Here is a 9,985-nt window from a genome sequence, read left to right as displayed (position 1 = left end):
GGTGAAACTGGCCCGTAATGAACAGTGTATCACTTTATACCCATTAACGGCCCGTTATTCCGTTGGGCCGTCTCCAGCCCATGTTATCTTTCAGCCTTCTCAGAGCCCATTTATTCTTGGGCTCATTTCCAGCATTCGTTTACTTATGGCCCGTTACTGTCATTTTCTGCTTGTGGGCCAAATTCAGCCCGTGGTTTCAGTCGGCCCGTTTGTGGTCCGTTAATACATTGGGCCGTTTTCATAGCGTCATCAAATACGGCCTATTAACGAAGGCCCGTTATGGTCGGCCCATGAACGGACGATTCCAACTCTAGCCCGTTTACGGCCAGAATGTGGTCTGTTTGGCCCATGTTTGGACAATCGATCATACGGCCCGTATAAGGCCCATTAATGATACGGCCCGTATAAGGCCCATTGATGATACGGCCCGTAGAAGGCCCATTGTTTCTACGGCCCGTAGAAGGCCCATTGTTTCTACGGCCCGTAGAAGGCCCACTGTTTCTACAGCCCGTAGAAGGCCCACTGTTTCTACGGCCCGTAGGAGGCCCAATGTCACTACAGTAAATATTAGCCCATGGTTATTGTGGCCTAGTTTTAAAAAATAGGTTATTGCAGCCACTAGCAAACCGCAGAAAAAGAACTGCACTGACCACAAGCAAACAAATAAACAAGACAACAAGGAAATAAATAAGCAAGCAACTTACACTAGGCTATCACGGCTATTACACATATTACATCCACTGGGCATCAAAGTTTGCCACCAGTGCAAATATAGGGAACGTAGCAGCATATAAACACCGCAGCAAAACAAGTCCAGAACTGAAACCACTTCAGAAGAGCTCAAGAAACAATATCCTGGGTACCCATAATGCTGGCAAGATGCTTAGCAAGCTTATTAAGTTTCTCTTGTTTGGCGCTTAAGTCCTCCAGCACTTGTTGTTGCACTAGAAAGTATGCATCTGAATTCTGCAGGGACTTCCTCAGTCCTTCAGCTTCCTGTCGCATAACATCTGATCGATGTCTTTCAACTTGAAGTTGAGACTCAAGAAGCCGAACTGATTTAGGCAATGAGTTTGAAGAGCTGGTGCCAGCAGTGGTAGCCAATAACTCGAACACTACATTAAGACAGGACTTTGGGGTTGTCTCAGTGTCTTCAATATAGTTTTTATCAGCTTTCTTGGAGACCAACAGGGATGTCTCACTATCTTGAACCTTATCTGCATTGCTTCCTTTACCATTGCATAACAGGGTACTCTTCTCCAATATTTTATCCACGTTCTAAAAGAGAAACAAACAAACACATCTCAGGTTTACAATGTAGTATATGAAACTCATTTTGGTAAACCAGTTCAGTAGTAAGGTGGACAGGATAACAGCATGAAACAAACATATATCTATGTAGTATGGTCACTGTATGGTCTATATCATTCTAGTTTATGTTGCCAAATCAAGATAGATACAGTTCGAATCATATCTATTTAAGACAAAGCAGCATAGACAGAATATAAGTGTGGGAAACTACATAGCAATAACAACACTTGTAATGTGCATGGCATGAGAACATAACTGTTTATTCAATTGAAACTGAAATCAACATAGAGCAAGTTACAATAGCAAACAGCCAAACACGTTGAAGAAACAGGTTTAAAACATACCTGTTGCGCCATTGGAGTTTCAATTGCATCATTCAAATTTGAAATTAGATGGTATCAGTAAATATAGTGATGCAAGAGCAAAGTAGTATGAACCATAGCTACGGAACCTGACCTGAGAACAATTCTTCTTCTACTTTAAGCGTTGACTTCGGGTTTGGAGTGGTGGTCCTCGTGATTTGGGCACTGCAGTTGCCTTACTAACTGCTCGTGTTTGGGTGCTGTGTGGTGGAGACGGTGATGTGTCGACGGGAACTGGGTGTCTATCTGCTAGGGTTGGGGTTAGAAGGGGTGTAGCTGGTTCTTTGTCCAACTGGGTAGGGGTACAATCTGCATGAGTGTGGGTTATGTGTGGTGGGGCTGGTTCTTGGGCAAGTACAACCGTGGTTCTATCTGCATAGACAGGTAGCACGATCTTTTCTGAAGACCCTGTTTTTACTCCCACAGATACTGCCATCACTCCCTCCAATTGAAATGGCTGATAAACAAGAAAAGTAATTGAATGTACAGACATTGTAAGATAGATAGGTGCAATGGATAGTAGGGAAGAAAACAGGGCATGAAATAATTCACATTTATGTTGTCTAAGCAAACAGAATAGCAGGACATAATTTCACATATATGATGGCTAATTAAACAGGATAGCATGACACAATTTCACATGTATGATGGCTAACTAAACAGGATAGAATGACATACTTCAAAATATGATGACTATGTAAACAGGATGACATGATATAACTATACGATGTGTCTATTAAAGTGGTTGGCATGCCATAAATCACAAACATGCCGTCAATGGAAACATGATGGCATGATATAATTCACGAATAGAATGACATAATTTAAATATGATGACTATGTAAACAGGATGAGATGATATAACTATATTATGTCTTTAGAAAATGGGTTGGCATGCCATAATTCAGATACATGTTGTCTATGTAAACATCATGGCATGACATAATTCAAATATATGATTTATATACTAAGGAAGTGAGCAGAGGGCAATCGCATATATGATGTGTCAACTAAGGAGATGGCATTCAATATTGTGTATATGATGTAAAAACTAAGCATGGCAATACAACATATGCATTATATGAGTAATATAACCCTACCAAGTTTGAGCATACACCTCAGGGGGATAATAGGACTGGTCATCTGCCTCTGAATCCTCCTCTGAAGAGCTATCTGTAACCAGCAAGATATCTGCTTCAGCAGGTAGCATTGTCTGCTCTGAAGACCTTATTTTCACTCCAGATTTCTCCATCACCAATTCAAATGGCTGATGCACAGAAAGAGCAGTTGAATATACAAACATTGTCGACAAAAGCAATGAGAAATACAAAAAAAGGACGGCATGATATAATTCACATATATGACGCTTGCCTAAACAGCATGGCATTGCATAATTCACATACATGATGCCTTGCAACAAGATAACATTGCATAATTCACATATATAATGTCTTGCAACAAGATGGCATTGCATAATTCACATATATGGTAATTAGACACTAAACAGGTGGCATTCACACAAAGCATGTCTAAACTAAGCAAATGACATAGCAATGCAAGATACCATACACACAATATGAGCAACATAACCCTGCCAAGTTAGAGCATGCACCTCGGAGGGGGGGAATAGGACTGGTCATCTATCTCGGAATCCTCCTCTAAGGAGCTATCCGTAACCAGCAAGACATGCGCTTTGTCAGATAGCATTGTCTGCTCTGAAGACCTTGTTTCCACTCCAGATTTTTCCATGACCATGCCAAATAGCTGATGCACAGGAAGAGTAATTGAATGTACTAAACTTGTTGACAAATTTAACACGTAATAAAAAATGATGGCATGATATAATTCACATATAAGATGACTGGCTAACCAGGGTGGCATTGCAAAATTCACATATATGATGCCTTGCTAGACAAGATGGCATTGCATGATTCACATATACGATAAAGAAACTAAACAGATGGCATTGACACAAAGCATGTCTAAACTAAGCAGATGACATCTTTAATGTATACAGTAAGCAATGCAAGGCACCATATGCATGATATTACCAACATCAGCATGCCAAGTTAGAGCGAAGACCTCATGGGGTAAATAGGAGTGGTCTTCTCCTTCTGAATCCCCCTCATAACAGTTATCTTCCTCTTGATTACGATCCGAAATGGGTGGAGGGGGGCTGCCTTTGCGCCCACCATGGAACAACGTCTGCATGAATTTTTTTGCCATGCAAGGCTCGTCTCTTTTGCTCTACATGATCAGTTCCATTGTGTACAATAACTGGCATGCATAGGAATAAAACATAGTGAGATTATGTAAGGAGTGCGTGCACAAATCCAGAGTGATGGTAGCAAACTGTGGATAGACCCAAAACCAATGATAGCAGGCAGATAATAGCTTTAATTAAAAAATACAGATAATGGCTCCTTTAATGTTTGTTTGCACCCAACATGAAACTCATAGTAGACACCGGAGATTAACCAGATAGTAGACAGATAGTACTGATTGCTGCCCCAATATGTACCCCACAACCATTTAAAAACTCAAGTTTCAGCATTAGTTTGGACTTGACTCGGAGTCTAATAGGTGAACACGACGATAATATAGCATGTCATCATATTAAGCGACGCATAACGTAAGCAGACACGGAAGAGTGCGACCTCTCTTGCGGACCAGTGTAGTCCTCAAGGTCATCTGCTCAGTTGATGATGGTAATGCAGTTGTCGTGGCTGCCTGCGGTGGGGAAGAAGATCTGAGGTGGCGAAAGACAGTCTGGAGAGCGGATCCCTGTTGTGGTTGTAACACCCTCGATGCGACTATATCTCCCACGTGTCGAGGCACGACTTAGAGGCATAATCGCATTGAAGGCATATGTCGCAAGTTAGGCAATCTTCACAACATCCCATGTAATATAGATAATAAAAGGGGAGATAACATAGTTGGCTTACACTCGCCACGTCAATCAAGGTACATAAATAACATTACATCAACCAAACACTCATGGCCCGACTACGGCGCCAAAATAAAAGATAACCCAACATGCGACATGGTCCCGATCAACCCCAACTGGGCACCACTACTCATCATCAGGAAAGGAAACATAGTATCGTTGAGAGTCCTCATCGAACTCCCACTTGAGCTCAAGCGCGTCTCCTGGAGTGTAATCATTAGGCCCTGCATCTGGTGTAATAGTAATCTGTGAGCCACAGGGACTCAGCAATCTCGCACCCTCGCGATCAAGACTATTTAAGCTTATAGGTAAGGCAAGGTAAATATAAGTGGAGCTGCAGCAAGCGACTAGCAAAAATGGTGACTATCCTGTTCGCAAAAGAGAGCGAGAAGATGAGGCAAAGCGCGAGCGGGAAACTAGAGAGCAACCTACGCAAACATTACTCCAACACCGTGTCCACTTCCCGGGCTCCGCCGAGAAGAGGCCATCACGGTAACACACTCAGTTGATTTATTTTAATTAAGTTAATGTTCAAGTTATCTACAACTGGACATTAACAAATTCCCATCTGCCCATAACCGCGGGCACGGCTTTCGAAAGTTCAAATCCCTGCAGGGGAGTCCCAACTTAGCCCATGACAAGCTCTCACGGTCAACGAAGGAATAGACCTCCTCCCAAGACGTGCCGATCAGACTCGGTATCTCGGTTCTTCAAGACACTTCGACAGGTTAAAACAAGACCAGCAACACCGCCCGAACGTGCCGACAAATCCTGATAGGAGCTGCACATATCTCTTTCTCAGGGCACACTCAGATTGTCTAAACTTCTGGTAGGCCAGCCCAGAGTTGCCCCTGGTAGCCACCGGCGGCTGACGAGTTGGACCAACACTCAGAGGAGCACTGGCCCGGGGGGGTTTAAAAATAAGATGACCCTCGGGCTCCGGAAACCCAAGGGAAAAGAGGCTAGGTGGCAAATGGTAAAACTAAGGTTGGGCATTGCTGGAAAAGCTTTAATCAAGGCGAACTATCAAGGGGTTCCCATTATAACCCAACCGCGTAAGGAACGCAAAATCCGGGAACATAACACCGATATGACAGAAACTAGGGCGGCAAGAGTGGAACAAAACACTAGGCGAGAGGCCGAGCCTTCCACCCTTTACCAAGTATATAGATGCATTAATATACCAAGATAATATAATGATATCCCAACAAGTAAATAAATGTTCCAACAAGGAACGGCATCCAATCTTCACCTGCAACTAGCAACGCTATAAGAGGGGCTAAGCAAAGCGGTAACAAAGTCAATCAACGGTTTGCTAGGACATGGTGGGTTAGAGGTTTGACATGGCAATTTGGGAGGCTTGAAGGCAAGTGGTAGGCATCGTAGCAATGGCATAGCAAAAGAGCGAGCAATCTAGCATAGCAAAGATAGTAGTGATTTCGAGGGTATGATCATCTTGCCTGCACAGTTGTCAGAGTTGACTGGATCCTCGAAAGCAAACTCAACGGGCTCCTTGTTAGTGAACTCATCTCCCGGCTCTACCCAAACAAGACAAACAAGCAACAAGGACACAATGAACCACGTGCAAGCTCGAACAAAATGATGCAAAGATGATATGCTATGCGGGATGCGATGCGTGATGCATATGCAAGATTTGACAAGGAATGCATGAACCTGGCCTCAACTTGGGAATCCAAGTGTGCCACTGGAAAGATGAGATGAAATCTCTTGAAAACGATATAAAGAACGCCGGAATCGGAGTTACGGTTTGGAAATGGCAAGTGATTCAAATATGACCACGGTCTGCGATTTACAGCAAGTTGCCATCTAAATGCAATGAGATGAACAAGCTACAGCACCCAAATAGGACAACAAAATACATGACAGGGATGCATTCAATATGCTTAACAAAAGTCTAGCACTGAGCTACGGCCAATTCATCCATCAACAGGTTCAAACAAGCATGGCAAAAATGAATATGACAAACAGATTTCAGACTTAGTGAAATCAACACTTGTCTGGAATTTCAGGTCAGGTAGCACTCTTCGGAGCAACAAAACTACATGCTACAGGACCTGAACATGGCAAAGTAAAGCATGGCATGGAGCTACTCAAAGAGCTTAACAAAGGTCCCTTAGTGACCTTGAGCTAAAAGGGATCAGAAAATACAATTGCAAGCATGTGAACATAGCAAAAAACATAATCAGTTTTTAGACTTAGTGAAAACTGGCACATGCTGAAACATAACTCAAGTAGGCATGTTTACGAGCTCGATGCACTCACTACGGAGCAAGTCATGATAAGCTAAGCATACATCTAACAAGAACACACAAAATACAAGCTAGACATGGCAATAACAATAACATAGCATGTATGGATCAACTACAACATCATCGGCAAAATCGCTAACAAGTAGACAATCTGCCCAGATTCACAAAGTAGCAAAAGTAGAGCTCGATTGACTCAAGCTAGGGTGCTCCATAAATGCAAACAAAGACATGGATAGATATAGCACTACAAGATTAATAAAACATCCTTACTGATCATCCTCAAAAGAGGCATGGATCACTAGGAAACAACATGAACATATGGCCATATGAGATAAACAGGTCAAGGACTTAGTGGAAATGCTAAGTCCCTGAAATCAGAATTACCAAGTGCCTCACTTTGCAAGCTTGTGCTAGTCGCCACACACATCACAAAAATACATGGGTTGCACATCTAGAAATATGACAAAACCCTTAACAAAACACATGTAGAGCTCATGGGCATATCATGCACACATTAATCATGGCAAAAATGACAAATATCTAAACGGAGTAGCAGATCTGACAAATATCTCAAGTAGCCCTCTTCTAACAGAATTTCGGGCATCAAGATGAACTCAAATGAAAATGATGCAATGGAATGAAATGATGTACTCTCTGAGATAAACATTTTGATATGCTATATGCCAAAAACGGAGCTACGGATGCAAAGTTACGAGGCTATGAACATGAGCAAAAAAATTAGGGACTTAGGGGAAAAACGGGGTCAACCCTAAAATTTGGATCTGGATCTGGGAACACGATTCCCGAGGTTCAACGCCGTCCTCGCCAGAGTTCTTGCCGGACTTGCGTGGAAGAGGCCGGCGGCTTGCCGGACGACGAGGGAGACCAGAGAGGACGACGGGGTGACGCCGGCGAGGTAGAGGATGGCCGGCGGGGTCGGCGGCTCGCGGTGGCCCGTGGCGGCGGAAGCCTGCGGCGGCAAGGCACGCGGCGGAGCGGCGAGCTCCGGGCAGCCGGAGATGACGGCGGCGGCGCCGGGCTGGAGGAGCCGTCTGGCTCGGCCGGCGCGGAGGGAGGATGGCGGCGGGGGCGCGATGGGCCTCGGGGGCCCGACCTGGGCCTCCCGGGCCGGCGGCGGGAAGTGGGCACGATGCCACTTGGTGCCCGTTGATTGGCCGAAGGTGGCGGCGGGATTTTTCCGGCGGCGGGGCGGACGTGTCCGGTGGCGGCGGGCAATTTTTTTAGGGTTTGGGAGAGAGGAGATCCGTGAATTTCGGGAGGGGGCTTTAAATAGAGGTAGAGGGAGCTAGGAGAGTCCAAATGAGGTGCGGTTTGCGGCCACGCGATCGTGATCGAACGCTCTAGATGATGGAGAAGGTTTTGGTGGGTTTTTGGGCCAAATTGGAGGGGTGTTGGGCTGCAACACACACGAGACCTTTTCGGTTCCTTGGTTAACCGTTGGAGTATCAAACGAAGTCCAAATGGCACAAAACTTGACAGGCGGTCTACTGGTAGTAAACCAAGGCCACTTGGCTAGTCTCGGTCCAATCCGGAAATGTTTAATCCCCACACACGAAAGAAAGGTAGAAATGGCCACCGGAGGAGAACGAAGCGCTGGAATGCAAAACGGACAACGGGGAAAATGCTCGAATGCATGAGACGAACACGTATGCAAATGCAATGCACATGATGACATGATATGAGATGCATGACAACGACAACAACACACGGAGACAAAGACCCGAACCCGAGAAAATAAAATAACTTAACGCCGGAAACGGCAAGAGTTGGAGTACAAATTGGGAAAGTTACATCCGGGGTGTTACAACACTCCACCATCACGAAAGGATCTCGTCCCGAGATCTAGGACTGAAAGAACGCTGGGTACTCAGAAGGGAGGTGATCCTCGCGTTCCCAGGTAGCTTCACGGTCGGAATGGTGTGACCACTTGACTTTGAGAAATTTGATTGACTTATTGCGAGTCTTGCGTTCAGTCTCTTCAAGAATAGCAACTGGGTGCTCATGATAGGAGAGATCTTCTTGGAGCTCAATGTCCTCGAAGTTGACGGTGTGGTCGGGAGTCTTGAAGCACTTTTGGAGCTGAGAGACATGGAACATGTCATGAACATTTGCAAAATTTGAAGGAAGCTCGAGTTGATAGGCGAGGTCACCTCTCTTACTGACAGTCTTGAAAGGTCCCACGTATCTAGGGGCAAGCTTCCCTTTGATACCGAAGCGACGAGTACCTTTCATAGGAGAGACGCGGAGGTAAACATGATGTCCGATCTCGAAAGCCAAATCACGGTGCTTACTATCATAGTAGCTCTTCTGGCGGGATTGGGCTGCTTTGAGGTTATCTCGAATGACTTTGCACATCTCCTCTGCCTCTGTGATTAAGTCATTACCCAAAAGCTGACGTTCGCCGGTTTCAGACCAGTTGAGAGGGGTACGACACTTCCTGCCATACAGAATTTCAAATGGGGCCTTGCCCGAACTTGCTTGAAAACTGTTGTTGTAGGAGAATTCAGCATAAGGAAGACAATCCTCCCACTTCATGCCGAAGGAGATCACACAAGCCCTGAGCATATCTTCAAGAATCTGGTTGACACGCTCGACTTGACCGCTAGTTTGAGGATGGAAAGTTGTGCTGAAGCGGATGTTGGTGCCCATGGCCTTCTTAAAAGAATCCCAAAACTTGGATGTAAAGATGCTGCCATGGTCTGAAGAGATCACTTGTGGAATACCGTGCAGAGAGACAATTCGAGAGATATAGAGCTCCACCAATTGAGCTGCACTGATCGACTCTTTGATAGGCAGAAAGTGAGCCACTTTGGTGAGTTTGTCGATGACAACGAATATAGCATCATTGCCACGCTTGGACTTTGGAAACCCAGTCACGAAGTCCATTTCAATGTGGTCAAACTTCCATTCTGGAATGGCAAGAGGTTGGAGGAGACCAGCTAACCTTTGGTGTTCTGCCTTCACTCTTCTGCAGACATCACATTCATTCATGAATTGAGCAATCTCGCGCTTCATTCGAGTCCACCAATAAGCCTGCTTGAGGTCCTGATACATCTTCGTACTCCCTGGGTGGA

Source organism: Triticum aestivum, chromosome 1A, assembly GCF_018294505.1.
Source record: "Triticum aestivum cultivar Chinese Spring chromosome 1A, IWGSC CS RefSeq v2.1, whole genome shotgun sequence".
In the NCBI taxonomy this organism is placed as follows: domain Eukaryota; kingdom Viridiplantae; phylum Streptophyta; class Magnoliopsida; order Poales; family Poaceae; genus Triticum; species Triticum aestivum.
This window is presented reverse-complemented; position numbering follows the sequence as displayed.